This window comes from Lathyrus oleraceus, chromosome 7, assembly GCF_024323335.1.
Source record: "Lathyrus oleraceus cultivar Zhongwan6 chromosome 7, CAAS_Psat_ZW6_1.0, whole genome shotgun sequence".
Taxonomy (NCBI): domain Eukaryota; kingdom Viridiplantae; phylum Streptophyta; class Magnoliopsida; order Fabales; family Fabaceae; genus Lathyrus; species Lathyrus oleraceus.
Genome location: NC_066585.1, coordinates 79,797,460 through 79,804,117, shown reverse-complemented (window position 1 = coordinate 79,804,117; position 6,658 = coordinate 79,797,460). Strand labels below are relative to the sequence as shown.

General features: G+C 36.4%; 1 long non-coding RNA gene across 1 annotated transcript; it reads left to right on the top strand.

Annotated features, from left to right (window-relative positions):
- The first annotated feature begins 1,885 nt into the window (after positions 1-1,885).
- On the top strand, positions 1,886-4,409 carry LOC127105523 (uncharacterized). The gene is made up of 4 exons (XR_007795031.1): positions 1,886-3,229; positions 3,559-3,738; positions 3,849-4,113; positions 4,201-4,409. It is a non-coding gene; the product is annotated as an uncharacterized LOC127105523 (long non-coding RNA).
- The last annotated feature ends 2,249 nt before the right edge of the window (positions 4,410-6,658 follow it).

The following is a 6,658-nucleotide window of genomic DNA, read 5'->3' as shown; positions in this document are numbered from 1 at the left end:
AATATAAGGAAAAAAATACAAAAATATGATATTTAATCTAATTAAGTCAATTAAGAATTTTGAGAATTTTTTCGGAATTTTTTGAAACTGTGAAAACAGAAAAAAAATCATAAAAAATAGAAAAATGATGAATTTGGGGTTTTGAGGGTGGTGTCCCGTAACTCTTTCCAAGAGTATGGGACTTTGAACGCTGATTTTTTTCTATTGAAATGGCATGGAAAGAGGTCAAAAAGAAAACAATTTTTCCTGAGACCGGGTTTTCGGACCGGGTTGGACCGGGTTGGACGGATACGCGCGATTAGGCCTTAACAGCAACAGAAACCTGAAAATATTGTTTTTATAGAGATAAATAGACAATAAATTCAGAGGTAAAAAAGAAAACAATTTTTTCTGAGACCGGGTTTTCGGACCGGGTTGGACCGGGTTGGACCGGGTTGGACCGGGTTGGACGGGTACGCCCGATTAGGCCTTAACAACAACAGAAACCTGAAAATATTGTTTTTATAGAGATAAATAGACAATAAATTCAGAGGTCAAAAAGAAAACAATTTTTTCTGAGACCGGGTTTTCGGACCGGGTTGGACCGGGTTGGACCGGGTTGGACCGGGTTGGACGGGTACGCCCGATTAGGCCTTAACAACAACAGAAACCTGAAAATATTGTTTTTATAGAGATAAATAGACAATAAATTCAGAGGTCAAAAAGAAAACAATTTTTTCTTAGACCGGGTTTTCGGACCGGGTTGGACCGGGTTGGACGGGTACGCCCGATTAGGCCTTAACAACAACAGAAACCTGAAAATATTGTTTTTATAGAGATAAATAGACAATAAATTCAGAGGTCAAAAAGAAAACAATTTTTTCTGAGACCGGGTTTTCGGACCGGGTTGGACCGGGTTGGACGGGTACGCCCGATTAGGCCTTAACAACAACAGAAACCTGAAAATATTGTTTTTATAGAGATAAATAGACAATAAATTCAGAGGTCAAAAAGAAAACAATTTTTTCTGAGACCGGGTTTTCGGACCGGGTTGGACCGGGTTGGACGGGTACGCCCGATTAGGCCTTAACAACAACAGAAACCTGAAAATATTGTTTTTATAGAGATAAATAGACAACAAATTCAATATTTCATTGATGTAGCATATATATTTTTTTACAAAAACTTATGCAACGGCTCAAAACCGTTCTTGTATGTTACAAGAGAACGGTTTTCTTTAGCTACTACTTTAAACACTCTCATATATTTTATCATTACCTTTTTTTGCTACGAAACTTAAAACCACTCTGGTATATTTTATCATTACCTTTTTTTGCTACGAAACTTAAAACCACTCCCATATATTTTATCGTTACCTTTTTTTGCTACGACTTAAAACCATTGTCATCACCTTTTTTTTTTTTTTTTTTTTCTGGGACGTTTTGCTAAAGTTGGAAGACTGAATGTATGCAATGATGCATATTCTATATAATTCATGTTGCAGATATTTTATTATAATGGTTTAAACTGAACATGAGAAAAATTAACGACTATCTTATTTTCCCAATGCTATTTCCAATAACTTTCATCTCCTTTTGAAGCAATAACTCATCTTATTTCCTTATATATACAATTATCTTGCTTATAAAAAAATTATCTCATCTTAAGGTTTTGTGGCAATTTTATTTAATTTTGTAATATGTTTTGTGATTCAAAATTCTCTAACTAATATTGAATTGTGACAAAATCAATCACATAAATAGTAGTTTTGATATGAGGATATTGTATGATATTATTATTATTATTATTATTATTATTATTATTATTATTATTATTATTATTATTATTATTATTATTATTATTTATTTATTCATTTATTTAATAATTTTGAGTATTATTATTTATACATGACTGTCACATGTTCGCCCAAAACTGAGCCCTACAATGAGTCATTACGCCCTGGCGGAACGCAAGACTTGGATATGCATGAATAAGTAAAGAAAATTACTCCTCCAGACAAGTGGCTTGGACAATCTCCTCAGAAGACCAATTCTTGAGAACTTCACCCTGGATCCTCGGACGAACCCAATTATCGATGTCACAATCACAATCACTATCCCCATCTTCATTGTTGACCACAGAGACTAATCTGACTTCTCCTTCAACCATGTTAACGTTGGCTCCACCATGCTGGGGCATGGGATTGTTGACGACATTAGGAGCTGGTGCAAAGTTAACGGCCTTTGAATCAATGAGGTCCTGAACTACGTGCTTAAAAGCTTTGCAGTTCTCAATATTGTGGCCAGGTGCCCCAAAGTGGAAGCTACACCTAGCGTGCACAAATTGTAGTTGTTGAAGACTAGAAAGCAACTGAGCGTACGACATTGAAAGAGTGTCGAAACGCCGGTCGGGGGTCCTTGGCCTCGGTTGATAGGCGGGTCTGTTACCTGTTGGAAGTAACTCAAGTCTTTCCCTTGTGTTGACTGGTCATCTAATTAGAGCCCACAAAGTGTCTTGGAGGATGTTCAAGCTTCTTGGATCCGATTCAGATTGCCATGATGAAATACAAATGCTAAATGACCTAAAAATGAATGCATGCATGAGGTGTAAAGCGTATGCTTCCAGGAAAAATGAAGGGTAAATTTTGGGGTATTACCAATCCCTACACTTCAAATCCTAATTCTTCTGTCCATGGTCCTTGATGAAACTTGTCGCTCAAGAAACCCTAGTTTGAGGTTCCTTTGATCCTCATTTTTTGCCATCCAATCACCCTACCACTCATTCAACATCAACAACATCATTTCATGTCCATTACAAACACAACCAACCATTGAAATATCCATCCAATCTATGTTGCGGGTAGTTCGTTCATACTTGATTTTTCAACTTTCCATGACTTGATCCACCACCAATTTGACCTAAAATAATTCCAAAACAGTCCAAACGTTCATACTTGATTAATGTTGTATGAACGTCCATGTGCATTTCCAGCTTATAAAGCGCTTCTGGAAAGCCTTAGAGAGCGCTTCCATAAGCGCCCTCTTAGGCCCCCTTTAGAGGGCGCTTTTTTTCCACAAGCGCCCTCTAATGTCCCCTTTGGTAAACATTAAAATTATAACATACTGCGCGTTTTGTTATGGCATGGAAAGTTATTTTCGTTCTTTTTCACGTTAGGGTTCTAAGGCGTTTTCCTTCCACCTCTGTTAGATCTACATTATTACTGCGCGTTTCCTCCTTCTACCAATCAAAGGTACACGCTTTGCCCAATTTCTGTTTTATGTTATTGCTTTGTTTTAGCTTTGCCCAATTTCTGTTTTATGTTATTGTTGTCTATGCTACGTTTGTTTCGACCTGTAAAGTTTCAATATCCATAGTCATTTAAATAGTTTGGGTTTATTAGGAAATTGACGGTTGGTTTTTAGTGACCATGATAGCGCATGCAATGGGACTACATTACCCAGTAGTTAGGGTTATACGACCTATGAACATATGATTTTGTGTCAACACCAGTATCATTAGAAACCTAGGTCCGAATGTGTTTGAACTCTTCTGAAATTGTTTTTTGTTTATTCTAATTAGTAATGGATAATACATGGATGTCTTCCAATCGATTGTCGAGAGAGTACGAGAATGGGGTATAAGAATGGGGTACGAGAATGATCATAATGAGGGTATTTGGATCAATCCAACCGTCCGTGTTGTTAAGAGACATGTAGAACATATTCCAACCAAGAAAAGAAAGAGAACTTAGTGAAAAAGGTACAGGTCAAATGATTTTAATTGTTTTCTTTATTACAGGTAAAATGACTTTTATGATTTTAATTGTTTTTACATTTGTCATCTGATTTTAATTGTTTTCTTTTTTACAGGTAAAAATGGCTATTATGAAGTCAATCATTCGTGCAAGGGGCAAGGGATGCTCGAAAGTATCAATTGATATTTGTTTAGATGGAGATGCTCTATTGTCGTCAAGCCTCATTCGCGTAGATGATGTGCTGGATATTTGAAAGTATCCCTCTACGACAATGGAACATGTCCATCTAAACATATATCAATTCTATCTTCAAAAGATAAGGGACCAAAAATATAAGGGGATTACGCAGCAAATCGAGTCAGTTGCATAAAAAGAAAAAGGTATAAACACAATTATATGATATTTATGCATAGAAAATGTTAATTCTTGATCTTATACATCACCTAACTAATTTTATGATATTTTAGGTTCATGCTATTGATATTGAACAAAAAGAGGTTGTTGCTAAGAAGACTGCTGCTAGCAAAAAAAACATACATCTCAGAGATGCTTTTGCTACTTAGTTTTATTTCTTTTTAAGTTATGAATTGGTTGTATATAGAATCTTTAGAAGTTAAACGATTATATATCAGTGGATTGTTGTATATGTATGGCTTGTTGAATGCAATGTGTGAAAAAGGGCTTCAAATTATATAGTTTTATATGTATGGATTGCTGTATATAAGGCTTGTTGAATGCAATGTGTGAAAAAGGGCTTCAAATTATATAGTTTTGGGTGTACTGCTTCAATATACAGGTTGTCTAAAATAAATAAAAAAATATAGCGCTTTTTAAAAAAAAAAATTTAAATAACCACCCACTTTAGAGGGCGCTTTTACTGGAAAGCGCCCTCTAAAGTGGAAACATTTAAGGGTTTAGAGGGCGCTTTTACTGGAAAGCGCCCTCTAAACCCTTAAATGTTTCCACTTTAGAGGGCGCTTTCCAGTAAAAGCGCCCTCTAAACCCCTTAAATGTTTCAACTTTAGAGGGCGCTTTTTTGAAAAAGCGCCCTCTAAAGTGGCCCTTAAAGGGCTTAAAGAGCCACTTTAGACAGCGCTTTCACTAGGAAAAAAAGCGCTGTCTTTACCTATGCCAGCGCCAGATTAGAGGGCGCTTTAAAGCGCTGTTATAGGCCAAAAAAAGCGCCCTCTTTTCCCTTATTTGGCGTAGTGTTTGATCATTGACATTCCTCATTTTTGCCATCCAATCACCCTACCACTCATTCAACATCAACAACATCATTTCATGTCCATTACAAACACAACCAACCATTGAAATATCCATCCAATCTATGTTGCGGGTAGTTCGTTCATACTTGATTTTTCAACTTTCCATGACTTGATCCACCACCAATTTGACCTAAAATAATTCCAAAACAGTCCAAACTTCATTTCTCATCATGATATGATCATATGAACTTAAAACATCCATCAACGTGGCTTGAAAAGCAAGAAATCACAAAAACCCTAAAACTAGGCCATGGTGGTCGGTCACACTTTGGCAAGCATGGCCTATGGGAAGTTCCAATGACCATAACTTCTTCATTTTTTAATATTTTTAAATTCGACTTCGAGAAAAATGTCCCAAATAACCTCCTCTCCAAAAAAATTACAAGTTCCAAGACCTAATTAATTGAGGAAATGCTTCAAATTTGCTATTGGCCAAGTTGGTCCAACATGCCCTAAAATCATGTCATGACCTCTACTTTAACACCTTGCAATTTCCAAACCACAAGCCCTTTTGACACGATTCTTTTTGCATTCAATCAAGTTCATAGCAAAGAATAAATGACCCAAAATTGAAGCAAAGTGCACGAGCCATTTTTATTTGGCCTTGGTTCAAAGTTGGTGTTTTGTCTTGGTGCACAAGCCAATTGTACACTAGTCTGAATGTGCAAGTCAACATGCCAAGCCTTCTAACTCACTTATTTTGGTCCCAATGGTACATAAACATATAAAAAATGGTATTCACGTATGAATCAAGGTCATCATGCGTGCCAAATCCTCTCCAAGCCAATAACTCGACCCCATGTGCAAGAAATCACTCTTTGTACAAAATGGCAAAAAGCAATTTCTGTAGTAGGTTGTTTCAAACAAACTAACCCTTGATCCAACGTCAATCAAATTTTTCTTAATCAAATTAAAACATTTAATAACTACAATTAATATTCTGCGCCACGAGGCTTAAGTGGTGGAAAATGAGTGAAAATGGAGCATTCTGCCTTATTGTCTAGAATATTCACCTGCGCCCCTAGACTTTAGTGCAAATTAATCAGAAATTATTTTCAATAAACCCTTGTTTAGGGTAAAATAAACACAACCTATCAAACCTAATTTTTGTGCCTTAGGGAACCCTCTACGAAAACCCCTTTCTAAAAGGTAAAATCAACCAAACTCACAAACATTTTCTACTCCGAACTACGGAGCTCTGAATATTTTTGTCAAATTATGAAGAGAGTAACAAGAACTTGGACAAGAATAATTTGGATTGACCAAGACTGGGGCAAGAAGAACATCCTAGCCAAGGAACCTTACTTTGCGTGGGCAAAAGAGAGGGCTACGATCGCTAGGATTGAGGGACGTTACCCTAGAGAAAAGGACCTTCGAAATGTCAATATATGGAGCCGTGAATCTGAAAGAGAAGGTTTTCCTAGCCGTGTGATCCACGACTGTGTTCGTAGATTTTTTTTTATTTCTTGCGTTTAAACAAACAAAATCCTTAAGAGCTTTTCTTATTAATTAATGATGTATGAATGTTCATGAGTGCATGCATGGATAGTTTTTATTAGTTTCCATGAAACATAGGCATGTGGTTCATAGGTCGGGGATTACTGTGATGAGGGTTTAGGTTTAGTAATGACTACTTTTCAAACATGGGTTCTCACTT